At 41.6% G+C, this 22,339-nt stretch overlaps 1 protein-coding gene across 3 annotated transcripts in view; it reads right to left on the minus strand.

Annotated features, from left to right (window-relative positions):
• SPIN1 (spindlin 1) overlaps window positions 1–17,208 on the minus strand; it is a 62,836-nt gene extending 45,628 nt beyond the window's left edge. The window contains exon 1 of one of the 3 annotated variants that reach the window (XM_058823591.1): window positions 17,160–17,208. The gene's annotated coding sequence lies outside the window, so the exon portion shown is untranslated. Of the gene's footprint in view, window positions 1–16,024; window positions 16,327–16,936 lie in introns of those variants that run through there. The other 2 variants (XM_058823589.1, XM_058823590.1) reach the window with 2 other exon arrangements.
• Between the last annotated feature and the right edge of the window lie 5,131 nt (window positions 17,209–22,339).

The raw sequence follows: 22,339 nt of genomic DNA on the forward strand, positions 1-22,339 counted from the left end.
GATCTGTCCCCCAGCAAAGACAAAAACACAGACATGACCTGTTGGAAGAAAGTCCCAAGGAGGACCACTGAGCTGCAAGGTCAGGCTGAGAGAGTGGGGGTTGTCCCGCCTGGGAAGAGAAGGCTTTGGGGAAACTTTACAGCAGCCTTTCAGTAGCTGAAGAGGACCTACAAGAAGGCTGGAGAAAGACTTTTTATCAAGACAAGACATGAGGGAGTGGCTTCAAAGAGAGAATAGGTTTAGGTTCAGATTAGGTATCAGGAAGAAATTTACTGCGCAGGTGGTGAGGCACAAGAACAGGCTGCTCAGAAAAGTTGTGGATGCTCTATCTTTGGAAGTGTGCAAGGCCAGGCTGTATGATGCTTTGAGCATCCTGATCTAGTGGAAGGTGTCTCTGCCCACAGCAGGGGGGCTGGAACGAGATGATCTTCAGGGTCCCTTCAAATTCTGTGATTTCTAAGATCCCTATAGCCTTATACCATAAAAAACCTGCTATGCAAAAAAAAACCCCTCTCAACTAACTAAACTGAACCCTCAGCCCAGTTTTCTTCAACATTTTTATAAAAGACTTGGATGCATGATTCAGATGGATACTAAATAAGTTTGACAGGGGCACTAAATTAGGATATGTTGATCAGGACTGAGAGGCATCTTGACAATTAGAGAGGCGGGTGATCACCAAACCTATTAAGTTTAACAAGGGCAAGTACTGACTTCTCCACCTGGGACAACCCTGGATATGTGTACAGACTAAGGAACAAGAGGCTGGAGAGCGGCACTGTGGAAAGGGACCTGGGGGCACTAGTCAAAAGAACCTGAATATAAGTCAGCAGTGCCCTGGCAGCCAGGAGGTACCAGGGGTGCATCAGGCACAGCACTGCCAACAGAGGAAGGGGATTGCCCCACTCTGCTCTGTACTGCACTGGTTCAGCCTCACCTTCAGTGCTGTGTGTAGTTTTGGGAGCCACAATATTAAAAAAAGACATTAAGCTATAAGAGAGCATCCAAAAGAGAACCACAAGGATGGTGAAAGGTCTGGAGGGGAAGCCTTATGATTGGTCTTTTCAGCCTGGAGGAGACTGAGGGGAGACTTCATTGCAGTCTACAACTTCTGCATGAGGGGAAGTGGAGTGGAAGGTACCAACCTTTTCCTTCTCGTGACCAGAGGCAGACCTTGAGCAAATGGCAAGAAGCTCAGCCAGGGGAGGCTTAGGATGGATATCAGGAAAAGGTTTTTCGCTCAGAGGGTGACTGGGCACTGGAACAGACTCCCCAGGGAAGGGGTGACAGCACCAAATCAGTCTAGTTCAAGAAGCATTTGGACAACTCTCTCGGGCAGGCACAGGGCGTGATTCTTGGGAATGGTCTTGTCGAGGGCCAGAAGTTGGATGCGATGATCCTGATGGATCCCTTCCAGGTAAGCATATTCTAGAATCTTGTGATTTAGTTTTATCAGCATTTTCTTTTAGTAGCTTTTAAAAAACATGTTACCAACTTAAATAAAACCAAAACAACAGTTTTCTTAAATTACGCCTACCTTATTAATCTATAGCTTTTCCAACTACTCTTGTATTACTCTGTACAGTGAAAGCTTCAAAGGGCTTTTCCTCTTGCCTGTAAAACGTATAATAAAATACAATCTTAGAGAACTAGACCTTAAAAGTCCTCAATATTATCATCTCTTCTGTTGTTTATTTGAGGGTAGGTCAAATTTAATATAGCTAAAGCAAATTTTTCAAGTCTTGTATTTTCTATTTACCATTTAGCTAGACTTTCTATTCTTATTTTTAAAATACACTGCCTAAAATTATTCTCTGTCAGCATGCTTTCATTTCATCTTTCAAATTATTAATGGAACTTTAATGAAAACTAACCCAAGGACACACTAAACATGATTTATCAGGACTCAGGAGATCGTGCAACAAGTCATTACCTATAAACACCTTTTACAGCTCAAGAAACTTATCTTCATAACAAAAACTACCTCTGAGCACACACCTATAATTTATTACTTACATTTATAGCTCCCATAAGTGTAGGTTACACTAAGACAAGTTTTCATCTGAAGAAGTTTAGCTGACTGATGAAAACAGTATCTTTTCTGACACAACTCTCTCACAATACTTCACTGTATTTGAGAAAAAAAACTTCTGAGATATAAGGTTTTGTCTTCAGCTACAGGTGCTTATGGAGCAAAAATAAAGTTGTTTTTTTTAAATGCAATGAATAAACGATGAAGAACAAATTTCCAGACAGACATTCTGGTATACACATGCATCTATAAACTCATCACATTTTACAAGTATACCTCAACACCTGCATCATCCACACAGAAAAATTAACGTAATGACCTTCAACAAAGCGATTCTCCCTTTTGCCTTCACAAATCTTAATGGCAGTGATAGAGTGGACACCTCTGAACCCTCAGGCATTCAGCAGTAAAAAGTGCCTTGTTACTTCTAATAAGCAAAACAATCCAAGATGGGGATCAATTAATTATAGTTTTTTATATCTGTTTCCTAAAATGCACTAAAAGATCACCAGTTATACAGAGCTTACATTAGCATCACACAAACTGAGAAATCCCCTTCAAATAATTATAGACAAATTTTCATCATTCCAACCCATTAGTGGCAGATACTTCTGCTGGGAAGATCATCTTTTGGTAGAAAATTCTGTAAATAATCAGACAAACTGTGCTTCAGTAAGTGACTATTTAATTGTCCACAGCTGCACAACCTTTTGACTTGCACCCTAATTTAACTATCAGGAATAGAGTCACTAGAGTGAAAGTAACATAAAAACCACACTTATACTTAGTTTCATGTGGAGCATAAGCAGAAAGTTTTTAATAGTTCTCTGAACTCAGGAACTTGCTTAGCATCTCTAACACCAGCATGGACACGATACACTGAGCGATTTTTTCAACTGCACTGAAAATGCAGATGTACATAATCATGTTTTTGTCCCCCTCTCCTACCAAATAAATGAACCAAAGGCCAGCTGGTCTTTCTACCTCTGGAATTTTAAAAATGCACAAAGAAGGGCAAAGGGAATGACATCACTTTCAACACAAGAAAGGTGTAATTTAATCATACTTTATCTGTTTTTCATTCTATTTTTTCCATAAAAAAAGCACTAGAGAAACTAATGAAACATCCAGCCTCCTATTGCTATGTAGGAATTAATCCACCTCTGTCCAGAGGTTTTAAAAGTTCTCAGTCTTCCCATAAAGAACAGATAGTTGCACCTGCAAGAGATTACCATCTCAGCCGGCACAGCTCAATAGTTCACAGATCAAGACTTCTTCCATTGTCTGGAAGAAGTCTTTGCATCAATTGGAAAGAGTTTGGGAACCTGCGATCAAAACTTACTTAATTTTGTTTATATGTTGCTCTATATGGTCCTAAAATTCTTCAGAAAAAGTGGCAGAAAACGTCTATTAAATGCCATTCCTAAAGGCATCATACATCTGTGGTTATTAGGTCTGCATCCAAAAAACACTGATTTTTAAAAGCCAAGTCAAGTCATATGGGTTGATTACAAGTAAGAAGCAGTGACAACATGACATAGTCACTAAGCCAGACATCAGCTGCTGACTGCAATTAAAAACAGGCATAGGATTTTGCCTGAAAAGGAACCGCTAGTTATCAACATGCACAGGGGGAAAAAAACCCAAAAACAACCCACTGACAAAAACAGTGATAAATTAAAGAAAAATGAGATTAATGAGGCAAAAGAAAGTAGTAAATAACATATGCATGCCATATCCAGAATGCTAAAAGAAAATAAAAAAAAACTCAATTAACTCCAGTTTTTAAGTTTATGCTCAATAAATATGCACACTAAATATGTTTTTGAGATTCACAAAAACTTTCAGGGTAAAGGAAAACTGCAGGGCTACAACTTTAAGCATTCATAAATAAATAACCCAGAAAACAAAGGAAAGTTCTCCAGAAAATAATTTCAGAAAACCTTGTAGGCTTAGTCTGGCTTTTTACAAGGTATTAACAGTGAAGCTGTGCAAAAGCAGAGCATTTTACTAAAATTAAACTGATTAAATTGTAATAGTTCCTTATTTGATCTGCTCCCCACATAGACAATATTACAATCAGATTAAATATTTGGCTAAGGACTCATTGGCATTTTGACATATGTTTGCCCTTTGAAGCACTCCTTGTTTGTCTCTTGGTTCAAAAAATACATTTCAAAAATTAAACACAAAATTGCAAAAGAAAATTTCATATATCTGGTATTAAAACCCACATTTTGGCTGTTCTATTGACTAGAAATGAAGCTAATGAAGGGATAAAAGAACTGATTCATGCCAAATAAGCTTACAAGAACTTCCTTAAAAAAAAAAAAAAACCAAAAAAAACCCCCAACAAATGAAATATAACATATACCTTCAAGTTCTACACTAAATCATGCAGTGGTTTTAAAATAAATTTCTGGTGCATTTTCTAATGGCTAAGAACAAATGTATCTGTTTTCCTATGCATACAGATGGTAGAGCAAAACTAATTTTAAAAAAAATTTCCATTACTGCAACATTATGCAGACCTTCGTAAAAGAACAATGAAGACACACATAGCACATTTTAAAGGACTTTTCTTATAGCTCTTGTCTACTCTCAAGCAGCATGAAAAAGCACAACCTCTTTTATTAATTAATTATTTGCCTATGCTAACAGAACACAGGGTTTAATTTCAGTACTATTCTGTCCTTCTACTATGGAATCATCATCAGCTATCAAAGTTTAGCCAAACAGCTTTAAAAAGTGACAATGTTTACAATTTATTTAGTAATACAAAGGTATTATTTCTTTTTACTATACTGCTACAATTCTTCCTATGACTTTGCACAATACACCAAGACACTGAAGTACAATTTCTTTTTAAACCACACTCTTACAGGCAGTGCAAAAATACTTGCTGATTTAACGTTGTGTATGTTCTAACCAACAGCCTGATCATTTCATACTTACATGGTCCTCCATGCTTAATCTTACAAAATAAGGCTTTAAAAAAAAATATAAAGAAGAGATCTATCTAGTACTTATTCAAAGTCATGATAACCTCCCTTACATCACTCTATCCAAAGGTAAATTTTAAACCACTCCTAATTGTCCAGTCTACTGCAAATACCTTTGCATTTAACCACAGGGCAAGAACTTGCACCGCTGGCACAACAAGAAGCTGTCACAGGCTTGTGTAACCATCCTAAGCAGCACACTTTTGCATCATGGCAAATGCGAACTGGGTCAGTTTTTCATGATGATCACAGGGCTGGAACACATCGCTACAAGAGCAGGTTGAGAGGTGGGGTTGCTCGGCCTGGAAAGAGAAGGCTTTGGGGTAACTTTATGGCAGCCTTTCAGCTGCTACAGGAAGGACAGCTGCTACTATCAAGGCAAGGAGCAACAGGACATGAGGTAGAGGCTTCAAAGTAAGAGAGAATAGGTTTAGATCAGGCGTCAGGAGGAAACTCTTTACTGTGCAGATGGTGGGGCACTGGCGCAGGCTGCTCAGAAAAGCTGTGGATGCCTCCTGTCTGGAAGTGTAAAGTCTGCCTCAATAAGCCCTTGTGCATCCTGGTCTAGTGGAAGGTGTACCTGTCTATGGCAGAGGAGTTGGAACTAGGTGATCTTTAAGATCCATTCCACACCAAACCACTCTGTGGTTCTAAAATTTTCTTTCCTCGTAGACAACTGTCCTCCCCTCCCTCCAATAAAAAAACCCAAAAACTCATGCACAAAATAACAGTTGCCCAGGATATGAAGCAGCACTGCACAATCACTGGGCTTGCTACCACTCTATGGTGAATGCAAGTGAACTTCCAGTTTTATAATGCAATTATTTTCTTAGTCATGCTCTTACAGAGAGAAGTGACACAAATAATTTATTACAGCTCTAAGGAAGTGTACTGAATTTGGTTTGGAAACATTTACAACAAGTCTCTGGAAACCATGGAGGAAAAACATCTATTTAAGAAAGTATGGCACTTCACTGTTCTCTGCTCATGTCTCTTCAAGGAGTATACCTCAGTTGGCCTTTGTCAGAAGACTAGGTTTAATTTCTATTGTGCTAGTCAGAGGAGGATTGCTCCAAAGCCAAAAGGGTCACTCCAACATTCTGGAAGAGCAAGCCTAGAGCAAACATACCAACCCTTCTGTTAGAAAGTAATGGAGTGGTAAGTTACTGCACTTATAAGTCTGTTAGGTTTAGTAATCATGGCAAATCAAACTCCTGTGTTTATAACTCTTGGGAAGGCTGGCTGATCTTTCTAAGCATAATTTTAAGTACATCACAACCACTTCCCCACAATGCAGGCCACCAGCACAGCTACATACGCCTGTAAACATGGAGGAAATACAAGCAGCATAGTTTTTAGGGGCAGGGGGATGATCTCCGTTAGATGGAGCCCTTTTAGTCTGTGCATCGTAAGTAACAAATTCTTCTTTGATGTGTTTGACTATCCTGAGAAGATGCCACTGCAAAACTAAATTAAACCTAGGCATAATAAAAGAAAAATCCTAAAACAAATGTAAGAATTTGTGATACAAATACTTGTAAAAAGAATTCTTGTGCAACACAACCACATATCAACTTCTAATGCAAACAAAGTGCATAAACATTCAAGATTCTTATCAGGATATTATTCACAGCATTGGCTAGAATGTCAAAATTTAATTGTTAAGAACCCCAACCTAAGTAACCAGTGAGAATATTGACATGTAAGTAGTAATTCCGCACTTTAAAAATAAAAAGAGCAGGACTGCAAAATACTGAAAAGGGATAAGGTTAGAAAACAGTTACCTACATTAGAGCTTTCTATACAACCAAAACTATGATGAGATTAGCCACAAGATCATTTATTCAAAGATTTCAGAAACATGTATGCAAACTTCTCCCATACCAACATCACAGTAGCTACAAACATAACAGACAATTTTTAATAAATCAGATATTAACTTGGATTTCCACTGGACACAAACATTGATTGCCCCTATTCTAATAAAAATGTAGCTCTGTTTCTTAAATCAGCCAACAGCAGGAAGAGGAATTAGAGTGAAAGTATTGATAAACTTTGGCCTCTTCTAGTCAGAAGAAGATGGACACATTTTTTGCAAATTACTGCAATGAAGGAGCAAACAATACCATTTTTGCAAACTGAAACATGATCACACTGAATACTAAATGCATATTCCAAGCACAGGAAAATTTCTCATTATACACCTAATTTTAAAAAAATCTTACATAGTTAGACAATTCAAATCAATAGCATTTTTCATCCTACCTTTGCAATGACAATGGAAAAAAAACTAAAAAAGAACAAAACTGAAAAAAGGATTCAGAGAAAATTATCTCTTGGCTTTAATCTACAGTTTGAAAAAACTGAGCAGCCAGTCTTAAACCAAATTTATCTTACCTATTTTCTTCCTATTCAGCCATTTTAGCTTATATTAAATCAGTTCTCAAATGCATCCATATAACAGTCTACAGTGGGCTCATAAACCACTTAAGTGAAAACACTTGCTGTTACACATGGCAGTCTCTTGCCATGGCTACTAATGAAAAATGAGATGTTAGTTTTTCCAGATCAACTGAAGAATATTCACTCACCGTCTAAAAATCTTGGCCTAAAGAGGTTATCACATTTAAATGGTAAATAGCTGCCATAGATGTCAAAGTTGCAATCTGTATAACAGCAAGTCACTGAAAACAAAATTCAGCATTCTATTATATAAGCTCCAATTGCAGCTAACTACTCTGGTTTCTGTAAGTCTGGAGGGTCAGTGAAAGAACAAAAACTTACTCTAAAAGAAGATAAATTAGCTGTAGAAAATTTATGTCAGATATTTGCAATATTAATTTAAATACTTCAGTCAGAACTGGATTCATCATCAAAGACAATGGTACTTATTAAATCACCAATCATATATTCTTCTCTAAGATGAGAACCATCAGCAGCATTGTGATGTACCATGGTATCTTCTTTGCTTGAGTACTGCTCTTTCACATTTTTGGTGAAAAAACACAACACATCCTGCATAAGTGTGTATGTGTGTGTGAGTGTGAGTGTTGGTAAGGAGCAAGGCAACAGAGAGGTAAGTTCAGCTGTGAAACCAGTGACTCTCCCTAAAAGCTGCAGGGACATCGGAACACACCAACCCTCATACACTAGTATTTCTTAAAAAGCACAGAAGAAAAATGCACAAAATATTACTTCTGATTTTATGGTACTACAAAATATTACTTTTGATGATGGTATTTACATACTCAGGAAACAAATTAGCAGATGTGAAGTATTTCAGCAGATTACAAACTATTTCAAGCTACTCTGGGAAGTTATTTACTGGACTGTGAAAAAATGAACTTTAAGAAAACATCTGCATGCATTTGAATATAGCTGACTTAAAACACTATGCTGTCCTCATTCTCTAGTTACAGAAAGGTATTAAAATCATGGCAAGAAGCAAGTCAAAGCTTCCAGAATGACAATCACCTTGGAATTACTTGTTTACCCTACTTGTCTGACCCACAGTAAACCTGCCTTCCTTTCTTCAAGTTTGATGGTTAAGTTGTAATCAAAACAACTGCTGCTCTGAAACTACTATACTGTACACAAATAGAAATTAAATGAGAAAGTAAATTAATTATTATAGAACTTGGAGGTAGAACTTCTAGCAACAGCAACAGATAAACGAAGTCTCTTTTTTTGCTTTATAATCTCATTTTCTCCTTGAAAAGTTTTATATCTGATCTGAACTAGATTCACCAATAAACACTTAAGTGTATTTCCTGAGATTCTGCATTAACCTAGGTATTGGTAATAACAACAATCCTCCCAAAAAACACACACATCCATCTTCCATTTTGAAAATGCACATGCTTATTTGTAGGGAGGACTAAACTGTCCTGTGGTCCTTGAAACAAAGTTGAGTCTACTCAATTGGGCAGCAGAGAATGGGAAATATAGAAACTGAAGAGAAAAAGTGAGGCATCTTCCAGCAAACAGGATCTCAGGACGCAGGATATTCTTCCCCATGAAATCAGGTGAGGCTTTCTAGGAGTCTGTCCTGGAGATAATCAAAGTACGCACTACAACAACCACACCTCTGCCCTTTTAGTTCATGCCAGTGCATATTGCACCACCGTCACCCAAACACAAACTCTCCTAGAAATGTGATTAGAGGCTTAAGTACAATCAAAACCTGGGATGCTTATTCACACCATCACTCTTCCTTCTTCAATTAAATTATACCTAAGAACAAAACAAAAATCCTGTCTCAAATCCATGCAAATTCAGTTCTTCAAGCTTCTAGTCTAAAACTGTCTGTAATGTAATGTCTATTTCATTTCTGGTTAGCCAAGGTTACAGCACTGGAAAAAGTACTTTTCATCTACTGTTAATACAGCCACATATCCCTACTGCCATGAAGTAACATTAACCTGTTTGATCTCTTTCCACACAAGCCACAGGTACAGACACTGTAAATACAGTGCAGGGCTTTAAGATTCTTCCTTTTTCTTTCTCTCAGGGAATTTTCTCCCGTATGTGTTGCTAGGAGACAGTAACGACTGGGTACTTATGAGGGACAAGAGAAGTGGCCACAGCTCAAGGGAGGGGTCCAGCTGGCTACTCTCCCTGGGTTTCTCTGGGAAAGGCAGAGATGCCACAAGAATTGTGCTGCAAAGAGAAGGGGCTGGGGCAGCTCCTAGCTCTCTTGCACTTGGCTTTGGAGGAGGATGGTTGGAGCTGCAGCTTGGGGGAGGGAATTCGCTGCCACCGCTGGGGCCCAGCCCAGTCCCGCTTCCCTGCTGGTGAGAGCAGACACTGAACTAGGACCTTATTACCAACCAAACTCACTAAAAAAGGGACTTTTCACCATCTGCTGAGGTGCCTCAGGAGAAAACTCCGGGATCCCAACTGCTTTCCCTTCCCAAGGAGCCTTTTACCTGCCCTGCTCAGAGCCAGGCTGCCACTTCCCGCCCCCGCCATTTTGGTTTTTTCCTGCCACAGTTCTGAGTTTTTGCTACATTGTAGCACTGCACCCCCGAACATCCAGAATGTCCCGCGGTTCCAGCCGCAGCTGCAAAGTTTCTGATAAATCTCATCCACCACTCCGGGACTTTGCCGATCCCTACCTTCCCAGCTTACTGCTCCGATATCTCCGCAATAGCTCCTTCTGCTATCCAGAGGGGAGGATGGGTGCCCCTGGGGGTTCCTAAAGGAAGCCCCTTTTTCCCTCCCTTCCTGTCGGCTCCGCCCGCCATTGTCGGCGCAGGGAGACACAGCCGGACCCGCGCACAGCGCCCCCTGCAGGCGCGGGGAAGCACTGCCCTCACCCGGCCCGCCGGGAGCCAGCAGCGCCCCTGCCGGCCGCCACCGGAACCGCACCGATGGGACAGTGCTTGAAGAGTGGGAGGAGACTTCCACGGGATTTCCGCTCCGCTTTGCCGTCGCTGCCTCTGCTGTGGGCCTGCCTTGCTATACACACTGGCAAAGAGCTGCTATTCTGTTTCTCGTATCTTTGCCTGAAAGGCCCTGAATTTCAAAATTATAATAATTCAGTGGGAAGTGCATAATATTTTGCATTCCAAGGGACACCCTTGCCTTCCTTAGCAGACAGTGTCTTTCAAACCAAGACACATAGGTATGTGAAGGCATACTGAAGGCAGGAGCAAAACTTCCCCTGACTTGAGCAGATAGGAAAGTCCGCTTTCCCTCTGGTCTTCTGTCTGGCACCTAACAGTATGTATGCTTTACTGACAAAAAGAAGTGCATAAGACAGAGATGTAATTCACCTGAGATGTACTCCTGCAGTCTAGGAAATGAAGATTTCTGTGCTTATTCACTCCTCCCTTCAGCAGTAGGGAGTGATGACCCAGAGGCCAGCTGCTCTGCCTATCATCAAACAACCATAAGAATATGCAACAATCTATGGTTTCCAAGTATATTTAACACCTGCATATCCCTTAACCCTAAAAGCACTCAAGAACAGATTTCTGTGAAGTCACATGAGAGTCAGAACATATTGTTAAACTGCTTTTGAAGGCATACTTGTCAGAGTACAGATTTTGGCCTATCACATCTCACTAAATCTCAGCACCACAATATCTCATTTTTAGTTCCACTGACACCTAAGCAATTAATGAGTTTGTAGGCCATCTTTCACCAACAAGACAAAGAACTTCTGAAGGGGATTTCTGAAGAAAAAAGTAATTGCATCCATTCAACAAAGCTCTCTGCAACGGGAATGCTTTGAGAAAAAAGGAATACATTGACCTCTAACTTGTTTGCCTCCTTTCTAGCTTCACTGTGATGTTTAGCTCATTGTCTAGACCATACGTGGTTATTAAACATGATGGCCTAGCAATTGTCCAGAATCAGTCAACTCTTTTCCAAGTATAATTTTATGAATTACACAAACACCAAATTTGAAGCATTATTTTTACTAATTTTTGTAATTCCTAGAAAATTGAAGAAAGCCTAATCTGCAGACACTTTTAAGTACACAATTAAAACCAGAACTAAGTTACAGATATGCAGCAGAATACACGTAATACTTCCCAGTCCATGGCAGGTACTTAACCTTTGCTTACTAAAAGAACCAGAAGCAGAGCTCCAGACTTCAGCAAACATCATGTTTGTCAAGGTATACAAACAAGTTATTCAACAAAACTTTACGGAATTTTCACTGGAGAACTAACCTAGAACATGTTTTTTCTTGTGCTACTCAGCTCAAAAAAACCCATTAAATCTAGAAAGGTGAAAATTTCTCTATTCAAAAATTCCAACTAAAATCACAAGATAATATACTGGTCTTGAGCTGCCTTGATTCAATGTAACTACCAATGACTTCCATTTAGGAAACATAAACACTAAATTAGCAAAACTGAAACAGTTCTGAAACACATAATTACTTGATTATAATAAATCAAATAGACCAAAAGTTTGACATCTAATGACTCTTTCTGTCCTTATACACCTAGGGTAAGAAATCATAATCTCGCAAAGCTCCCTTTTACATTTAAACTGGATTAAAAGAAGTTCATGGGAAAAGAAGTTGGGCAGTTGGGTTTTGCCTGGTCTGCAGTTGTTTATGGGTTTTTTTGAAGTCTGTGTTGGTGACACTTTATAGACCTCAGCACGTTGGCACCGACCAGCTAGAATAGCTTACTATACTACAAAGTAGTAACTAATTGATACAGCTCCATGTTGTTCAAAATGCCGTATGGAACAAATGGTCTTGAGTTCAGCACACCTTCTGAGAAAGTCAAGTATTTACTATATCACTGGAATCCACAGAACTGCTTTTGAAATAAGCACCTACTCTCACCAGTATCTGTAGGTGCAGAACTTGAATAGTGTACTGGAATATTCCACAGTAACATTAGAAAATCACACCAAAAAACCACCAACCAACTAAAAAAACTCCAAACTGAACCCAATCAAAGAGCTAATCAAGTTTTAGACATTTTTAGGTCTTATCAAAAAGAGTATGAATTCATCAAAATATTTCAAGAACCTCTCAACCAAGGTGCAATAACTGCAGAAATTAAAATACAATAAGGTAACAATTACAGCTAGTAGATACCACAGGTAATCATTACTATTTCTATATATTTCATTTTGTGGAATCATTACAATAGTGAAGTTTCCAAGTCAATCATTCAAGACCTCATTTAACATAGATTTACAGCAGTTTCATGACATACGTTACAGAAAATAAATAAGAAAAAATATAACCTGGATTTGTAGAACACAAACTGAAAGCCATTCACCTCCTGAATTCTGTAAGTCTTTAGCAAATTCACATTTTACTATATAACAGCAAGTTAACTTCAGCCACCACGTGGTGAAAGCAGTTAGCTCAAATTATTTCACCATTGTTTCAAATGGGTCTGTGAGGAGGCCCTTTTGTCTCTAGAATCAACTGTTCATAGCTAAATACAAACCAGTTATATGCACTGTTTTAAGGGTCTCAATATATATTCACATCAGACAGAAACAAGTCTACACATTCATAAAGCAAAGTCAGCTTCCATTCTTTTAAGGCAGGTGGCACAATAACAGCTAGATAGCATCTGGACTAGTGGGACACATCTTGATATACAGGAGATACTCATTATGAGAACCAGTGTCAAGAAAGATCAGCATTCAGCCTTCCATCATAAAATCACTAACCTCTAAAGAGCAGTAAGAGAAGGAACACAAGACAAACAACAAACAAAAAATTCTCTCACACCTGTCATGAGAAACAAGCTATCTAACCACACAACAGGAAACAACTTTCCATAAGAGCATTCTCTTTTAGTTCAGCTTCAATGCACAGCTTTCGAAGATGGTTTTCTAAACCAGTTTGTTGAATTGGTTTTAGTCACCTATGAAAACATATTGCCATGCCACACCATCAAGAAATCAAACTTTCTCTTACCAGGTCAAAAAAAAAAAGAAAGGATACAAGAAAAACAAAATGGAATGATGAGAAGTATGCAGGAAAAGGCTTCATTCTTTGGAAAGGGGAAAAAAAAGGTTTAAAAATTGTGTTTAGCTTCAGTGAATAGAATCCTTCTAAAAATATTTAATTTGTCAAATAGTAAGCAAATCATGCATTACATTAACACACAGCTCTTGCATCAGCTATTGGTTTACAGATCTGAACATGTCAAAGAGTGCAGTCTGGTAACAGATAGCAAGGAAAGATACTGGGTAAGAAGAGGGTGAAAGAATACTTGGACTAAGAAAATATAAAGTACTGAATAAGAATGTACTAAATGTTTATTACCTTTAGGACTGTATGGTACTTGGCAATTTCATAAATATTTAGAACTACAGCAAGTCATGATTTACTTGATTAAAGACCTACTGAAAAGCATGCCTACTTTGAAAAAACAGTCAATTTCTAACTTCTCCCAGCAAGCTGATCACTGAGACTGCATTTGCTGCAGTCTTCCTTTTCCTCAGTCTCATTTGCCAAACAGTTTCTGAAAAGAAGGCCTTACTAGTCTCAGGTTTTTAATTTGGTTGAATACAGCCTAACATAACTCACAAAGGCAAAAACACTGGAGGGTCTTCACTAAGTGAAGATGCAGAGATTTGGCAGGTTCTTCAACTACATCTGCTCCTTTTGGGCTCTGATCCCCACAATACTGATTTTTGACTAAATCAACACAACCAAGACAGGAAGAAAAACCTTCTGAGTTTCACAGAAAATAATACAATGCAAGGTGAAGTAAAGATGTTACAAAAAGAGGCAAGGAACTTCACAAAGATGATGAAATACAGACAAATGTTACAGAAAAAAATTTAGCTCTAGCAACAAAACTGCAATGTAACAGAGTTAAACTCTGTTGTGGATGGCTTATTTTTATTCTATTTTGCTCTTCAGCCTAAGAATTGGCTCAAGCATCTGAAGGCCTGTTTGGAGGGAGGAGCTGCATACTTAAATGCATTTCACATTTTTAGTAGGTGAGCATAATTTCAAAATGCAGTAGTTATCACAATAAATAACAAATTAACTACAACTGATAAAACTATTCTAGTTTAGGCAATATTGCCTTCAGACTGAAAAATGTTAAAAAAAAAAACTGCCTGTTGCAGGAATCTACTGATGTATCAGGCTATAGACTTTTGCTCTGACTTTTCCATCTAGAATTAAAACAGTTGCCTCAGAAGCTATGACGTAGATACACATTCCAAAATGATACTGTAATTTGAATTACTTCTTTTAACTTTTATGTTGTTGTAAACTCCTTCTGTATATTATTTTCTCCATAATCAATGCTTGCTAATCACTGCTTATTAATGGGGATGGGAAAAGCAGCAGAAAGAAGTACTCATATGCGGTATTTAATTCGCAATTTCTATCTCAGTAAAAGCAGCAACATTGTGCCATTCCAATGCTTCTCCACTAGAAGCTTCTGAAGCAAAGCAGACAAAAGACGACATAGCTAGGATATTTGTTACTTAAGAGCAGTGCTCAGAAACCTATGGCTATCCATGTGTATAAATAAAGACTGTATCTTTAAGTATGACCCTTGAAAAATTAAACACTTGGAATTACAGTAACATGACTAGAAAGCAAATATAAAGCATCATGCCATAACACCTTCAGCATTCACCCTTAATTTATAAACTAGAAATAAATCTGTTTCATGGCAGATCACTCTAGATACGCTCGAACTACCTTCAAGTGTTTCGGTTTTACGTCACAAGCAGCAAAAAAATAAGCCATATTTATCAAAGCCAGAAGGGGGTGCTCTGAATAACTGAGGTGGAGGGTACCGAACTAAGCATTTGCCTTGCACTACTAAAGAGGTCAAAAGCATGCTGTCTTGTTTTCATTTGGGAGCTCCCTTAACTTCACGTCCCCATGCCTTTTTTACAAAAAACCAAACAAATAAACAAGCAATAACAACAACAAAAAAACCTCAAAATAAAAAAATCTGAAAGCACTCCTTTTAGGAAAAAGGAAATGCTTCGGTTTGTACTATTGTCATCACAAGGGCAAATTAATTTGTGACAGAAAGCTAGCAACACGAAGACCTGACAAGTGTAAATTCTGGTTTACGTGCTCCATGTTTCGCAAGCTGTTTAAGATACTAACAAGGAGATACAGGAAATGCGAAAAAGCCAAAACGCCGATTTTACGGGTATTAACTACACAATGCCTAGTTCAGATCTTTTTAATGTGATTGTCCAGAGTTGACCCCTTATACCAAATCGTCCTGAAACGAAAGAAAAGGCCCTAATTCATTCTGCCAAGTGTAACACAGTATTCTCATCTCTGCCAGCACTTTGGTGCATCAGCCACCCCCCACCCAACACGAGAAAAAGATACGCACATTCCAATCAAGCCTCTCTCAGCAGGGCTCACCCAGTTCTCCCCCTCCTTCCCTCCCTTCCTCCCTCGCCCCAGGCCTTGCCAGGTTCCCAAATCACCTCTGATTTTAGGTTTCATTTTGTTGTAAACAGCAAAACGAAAGGAGAAAGCTTCCAAAGCGAGGATCCTTACCCTTGAAATCCCGCCATGCGCGCAAATAAGGAGGGTGAATTGTTTTTCCTCTTTTTTTTTTTTTTTTTTTTTGATGGGCGATGAAGGGGGAGGGGGTAAGAAACAAAAGCCTACACGGAGGAGCGGCTAAGCAGCGGAGACTGAGGGAGAAGGCGGAGAGCCTGGTGGAGGAGCAGGGCGAGCGTCAGCCATGTTGTGTGTGTGTGTGTGTTGGTCCAGTATTTACAAACCTGCAGCTGCAGCAGCGCTTGGAGCCTGGGAGAGAGAGGGGAACGCAGGAAGGGAGAGGGAAGGGAGGAGGGAGGAAAGGAGCGAGGGAGGAGGGGAAAGCGGCACACCAGACAAAGGATCGCAGCAGCGCAGAGCGAGCGGGGCGCGCACACACCGCGCCGGCGCTGTCTCCCGCGGCCCCGGCTCCCGCGCCGCCCTCACGCCCCCCTCGTCCCGCTTTCCCGCCTCCACCTCCCCGGGGAAAGGCTTATCCGCCAGCAGCCCCTCGACGGGCCCCAGCCCGCACACAATAGCTCCGCAGCGGGGAAAGGGGGAGGGCACCGCTCCCCTACGGGTGGATGCGGCGCGGGGCCGTGCCGGGGGAGGGCGGCAGAGCCCCGGAGCCCGGAAGGGCGGGGGGGGTTGCCAAGCAGCCAGGGAGCTTGCGGGGAAAGGGAGAACAGAGACGACACCTCCAGACCGGAGCCTCCGCGGCCCCGATGCCGCCCGCGGCTTCCGGGCGGAGAGGGCGGGGGATCCACGAAGTGAGAGGCCCGAGGGAGGCGAGGCGCGGCCGGCCTAGGAGCGCCGGTCCCCCCACAGCGACTCCCTCCGGCTCTACCCGGTACTGGGCCGGGCCCGGCCAAGGGCGGCGCGACGGGCTGCGCTCCCCCCGTCCCCTCCCTCGCCCCGGTCGCTCACCTGCTGGCGGGGTGGGCGCCCGGGGGTGCCAGGGCTGCCGCTCAGCCCCTCCCAGCCGGGCCGCTCAGCTTCTCTGCGGCGGCAGCAGCAGCGGCGGCGGGCACGGCCGCTCCCCTCGTCTCGCTTGTCCCCCTCCGCCGCCGCTGCCTCTAGCTCGCCTCTGCCACATTTGGATCCCCCTCTCCCTACGCGATCTCTGCCGCCAGGATAGAGGCCTCCTCACCTTCCTGCCAAATAGTGAGCCACCCGCATCGCGCCGTTCAAAACACAGGGCCGGGGCCCGCCCTCCTCCCCCGCGCTGGCCCCCCTGGCGGCGCGCAGGCGCACTGCGCCGCCCCGACTGCGGCGGTCAGCCCCACCCGGGCCGCCATGGGCGGCAGCGCGGCCTGCGGGGCGCGGGTGGCGGGCGGCGTGCCCCAGGTCACCCTGCTGCCCTCAGTCGGCACAGAGAGCTACCGAGCCGTCTCTGAATGTCCTGTTCTGGGAGGGACCCACAAGGATAATCGAGTCCAGCTCTCAGCCCCACAAGGGACACAAGTCACACGATGTGCCTAAGAACATTGTCCAAACGCTTCCTGAATTCTGCCAGGGTTGGTGCTGAAGAAGGTCAAAAGTGTGGTGCAGCTGCCAAAAGGCAGACTAGCACTTTACCTGAGCAGGGGAAGTATTTGTAAATAATACAAGCAAACAACTGCATTTTGTATGGAATTGTCTTCTCATTTCAAGAGAGGCAACTTTACTGGGAGAAAGAAGATGTAGTTACTTCAAAACTTAAAGGTTTCCCTGAAAACATGTTGAACCATGCAATAAGGATGTGGAAAAAGGGGGAAGCCTTCAAAAATCCATGCTGAGCAAAAGCAGTAATTAAAAATTCTTTCCCCCTCTTGAAGGGCTGTCCTGCATGCCCCTGGCAGGCTGAGGGAGGAGTACTTGAGGGAGCAGTAATGGAAAACCTGCAAGTAATCAAGACTTGTTCAGCAATTGACAGACCGTAGGAAGATGCCATCTTTATAACTGTTAGCATTAGATGCCAGGACATCTAGGAGAAAATTAGTATGTTTCTTAATCCTTATGGGGAGTATTTTCTAATTCATGAAGCATGCGTGATCTAGATGGAGTGGAATACAAGAAAGAAATTTGGTGAGCCATACCAGTGCAATATGTGATGTAAAGTAATTCATGCTTGTGTGGAAAATGTATAAAATAAAAATTGTAAAATAAATTAAATATGTAACAAAAATCCAAAGACCCTCAGACCACGGACAGCCCAGAGACAGATTGCCACACTGAAGTTATGAAACTCCTGGTGGCAGCAGGAAAGAATGCCTCATTAACTAATAAAATATGTGGCTGGTGTGGAGATGGGCTTCCCCTAGAACCATCCAGGAACACCCAAGGACGATCAGCACTTGATAAGCATCATCAATCAAGACAGCTGAAGTTGTCAAGAGCATACATCCAAATACAGACTTCTCCTGACATGATCAGCGCCCGCCACCACACAGCAATTGTCCAGCCCTGTACAGTGAAAAGAAACTTCATGCAAATGCGAGGTGACAAAAGGAATGGGGGCACCTCTGCCTCAGGCAGAGCAAACTGTATAAAACAGCCCTGCTGGAACCGGCATTTGTGAACAGAAGGAGGCCCGATGTGATAGAGGTCAGATCCAGGTTCACCCAGCGCTGATCCCGGGCTCGACGCTGTCTCTTTGGCTGTGGCTTCTGAGGACCAAATTTTTGGTCACCTTTCACTATTATTATTAATTTGACTCTCTTGCTGATCATTTATAACACCGGAAATTTTCAGATGAAACTGTCTAAGGCATTAATTAGGGGAGGAAAAAAAAAAGTAAAATAATCTGGAAATACATTGATGAAAATATGATACAGTGTCATCAAATCCTCGTCCATCATTTTGGTAAATCATTACAGCACAGACCTCTAAGATCCATTCATACTGTCATGCTGACAGCGAAATGGGAAACATCAGTAAGACTGTTACCTTCTGACAAATTTGTCTAATAATGGAAGCAGTTGGATAGCTGATCTGCCATAACAAATCATACTGGTACCTTTTTCTGAAGCAAGGCTTGGCAAGAAATTAAGTCAGCTTGGGGAAGGGAAGATTTTGTTCAAAGAATGGACATTTGGGATTTCTTAGTTCAACAGTAGCAAATGCACAGGGTAGTATCCAAGTTACTAAGTCACACTTACAGATCACATCATTCATGAAGTCTGTGCCTGTGACAGAAAGTAAAATATGGGTATGTGAAGGTACAGACACACATAACTTTGCTTAAAATTCTTATTGGCAGAACAGGAGAAGAATGTTATTTTTAGTTTCTCCTTTGTTGTTTTCACATCTCTTAATTTCATCCAAGGAACTGTGTCCCCAGTAATTCCTGTGATAAAAGGGTTCTGAGATTCTGAGAGATTATTCATTTGCAATTTAAAGGAAGAAACTTCTGAGAAAGAAAGAGAGAGTGAGAAACAATGAAGTAGGGGACAAAGATTGGTAAAGATGAGAGTACAAGTTAACAATGCTGTACTATCTGTGTAGGATTGTAAAATCTGTAACCAGCTTTGCATATTATTAGATAAGCAATCATTGGCTAAATTTTCCTGAAATTAAAATAGACATAGAGTAATAGAATTGTGTAGCTAGGAAGGGACCTTCAAAAGTCATGTAGTCCAATGCCCTTGCTATGAGCAGGGACTTCTTCAACTAGAGGTTGCTTCAGCTCAGGTTGCTCAGAGCCCCATCTGTCTGACCTTGAGTATTTTCAGGGATCTATCTGCTGGGCAACCTGTGCCCGTGTTTCACCACCCTCATTGTAAAAAATTGCTTCCTACGATCTCTAAATCCCCACTCACTTAGTATATAAACATTGCTCCTTGTTCAGCTGCTACAGCTACTGCCAAAAGGTCTGTCCCTGTCTTTATTACAACCTTTGCTTAAGTACTGAAAGGCCACTGTGGGGCCTCCCTAGTGCCTTCTCTTTCTCAGGCTGAACCATCCCAAATCTTTCAGCCTTTCCTTATGCAGAGGTGCTTCATCCCTTTGACCATTTCTGTATCCCTCCTCTGGAGTGACTCCAACGGTTCCATGTCCTCCCTGTGCTGGGAGCCCAGAGCTGGATGCAGGTTCCAGGTGGGCTCTCCCCAGAGCAGAGCAGAGGGGCAGAATCCCCTCCCTCCCCTGCTGCCCACGCTGCTCTGGATGCAGCCCAGGACACGTTTGGCTCTCTGGGCTGGGAGTGCCCATGGCTGGCTCATGTCCAGCCTCTCACCCACCAGCACCCCCAAGTCCTTCTCACAGGGCTGCTCTGCATCTGCTCATCCCCAGCCTGGATTGATACTGCAGGTTGCCCTGACTGAGGTGCAGCACCTGGAACTTGGTCTTGTTAAACCTCATGAAATTCACATGTTTGCTGAGCTTGTCCAGGTCCACAAGAATGGTATCTTATCCCTTAGTTGTGTGAGTTGCATCACTCCACTTGGTGTTTGCAGATAACACTGAGGGTGTACTTGATCTCACTCTCTGTAACTTTGATGAAGACATTAAACAGGACTTGTCCCTTAAGGGACACCACTTGTCACCTACCTCCATCTGGACAATGAGCTTCTGAACGCTGTTCTATGGATGCAAGCATTCTACCAATACGTCATCTACTGAACAGTCCACCCATCAAATCATGCATGACTGTTCAGACAGCGAGAATACATAGATCTGAATATATGGTGTGGGACATACTCCATCATGGAAGGATATTAACAGCTAGTTAATATCCTAGCTAGTTAATAAGGGAAGGATAGTAACAGCTTCTCATAGTGGCTATGGTGCTATTTTTCTGAAAGGATTTAATGGTACCAGGATGGATTTGTTCTTTTGAGCTGTCATTGACTGTAGCAGGGTGCTCTGCCTAAGTGGGGGTAAATAGCTCAAACCTTTCTCTATTTGTAAAAGTTATCAGTGGTAGATAGAGAAGGGATTCATGTTGCTTTTGTTTTTGAAGAATGCTGAAGCCAGCCTGAGTCTTTTATCCCAAAACTAAACATTCTGAGGATGTGAAAACCAATGCTCTGACAGCAACTGACATTGCTGAGGAGGCTGCAGACAAGATCCTGATTAAGAAACCAGCAAGTGATTACACTGTAATCGATTTAAAGGTGCTGAGCCTCAAGGCTGCTGAGCTGACATAGCTGGCCTAGAAACATGTAATTTACAGTCAATGACTTTGTACTATGAAAACCCAGTCCCTCTTCTTCCAGGAGGAACTTGCAACACAGTCCTTCTAGGAGTACATGTGGAGATTCCTCGCTTGAGTGCTCATGTCCCTCAGGGTTGCTTTGCCTATGGTCTTTGGTTCGGATAAGTAGCATCAGTCTCCATTTAATAATTATTTAGCTAGCTTCAAAATTATTGATTTAACAAATAGCACACTCTGCTAGTAGTTACAGTCCTGACTGAAGTCTTTTAGTCTAATCATCAATTAAAGTAACTGATTTACTTTCTTCATATACATGTGTTTGGTTTGTCATCCTCAGTCTTGCAGAACAAAGTCATATAAGTTTCGATCACACCTATGTAGTCCTTTAGACATAATCTTTGGTTAAGTCTGTCACTAGAATTGGATCCAGCACACCTAGACTTCTCTCTGAGAAGCAGTTCAGAAAGCAAGGGAATCCTTTCTGAACCCTCTGTCACAATGGGAAGGTCTCTCTGTTTAACTTTGTCTGAAGCTTCCATTCAGATCACAACGTATAAGAACCAATTCTAGTCTTCCTACACTTTGTCAGTTCAGATGTTTCTGTACCCAGGAAGCCAGACCAAAATAAGCATTGCCAATAACTCGAGTTACCATGCTCACCCAGAAGCCTTCACATTGTACCTCAGTGTATGGGCCACAGAACATAAATGGGATGTAGCTGCTTTTCACATGAAATAGTATTTGAGTCCAATGAGGTCTTGTTCCTGAAGCCATCAGGCCATGTGTGACATCAACAAAGTCATTCCTGTGGTCCCAGGAGCAAGAAGTGAATTCAGTCCTGCACACACTCCTGACATTGTGGTTTTGTTATGCAGTTGGAGAAGGGAGGAGCAGTTTAAAAGGAAAACTGTAACTACTGTTAATCCTGAACTCTGTCAGGGTTGTATTTGTTTTCTTCTCTTGGGAAGAATGGGAGAGCCATTACTTTGGAAAGCCCTCATAGAAAAGGGTCCTCAGTGCTATCAAGCCATTCCTTGCTTCAGGATCTGAAGTGTGATGATCCCTGAGGCATAGGAGATCACTTGATTGAGAAGCTCTTGAGAAACTGACTGCTCATCAAGGCCATTTGTTCTTCCTTCTGAATTGCTAAGAGCTCTTGCCTGACTGTGGGCAGGGCAGGGCAAATTGAACTG

Source organism: Ammospiza caudacuta, chromosome Z, assembly GCF_027887145.1.
Source record: "Ammospiza caudacuta isolate bAmmCau1 chromosome Z, bAmmCau1.pri, whole genome shotgun sequence".
Classification (NCBI taxonomy): domain Eukaryota; kingdom Metazoa; phylum Chordata; class Aves; order Passeriformes; family Passerellidae; genus Ammospiza; species Ammospiza caudacuta.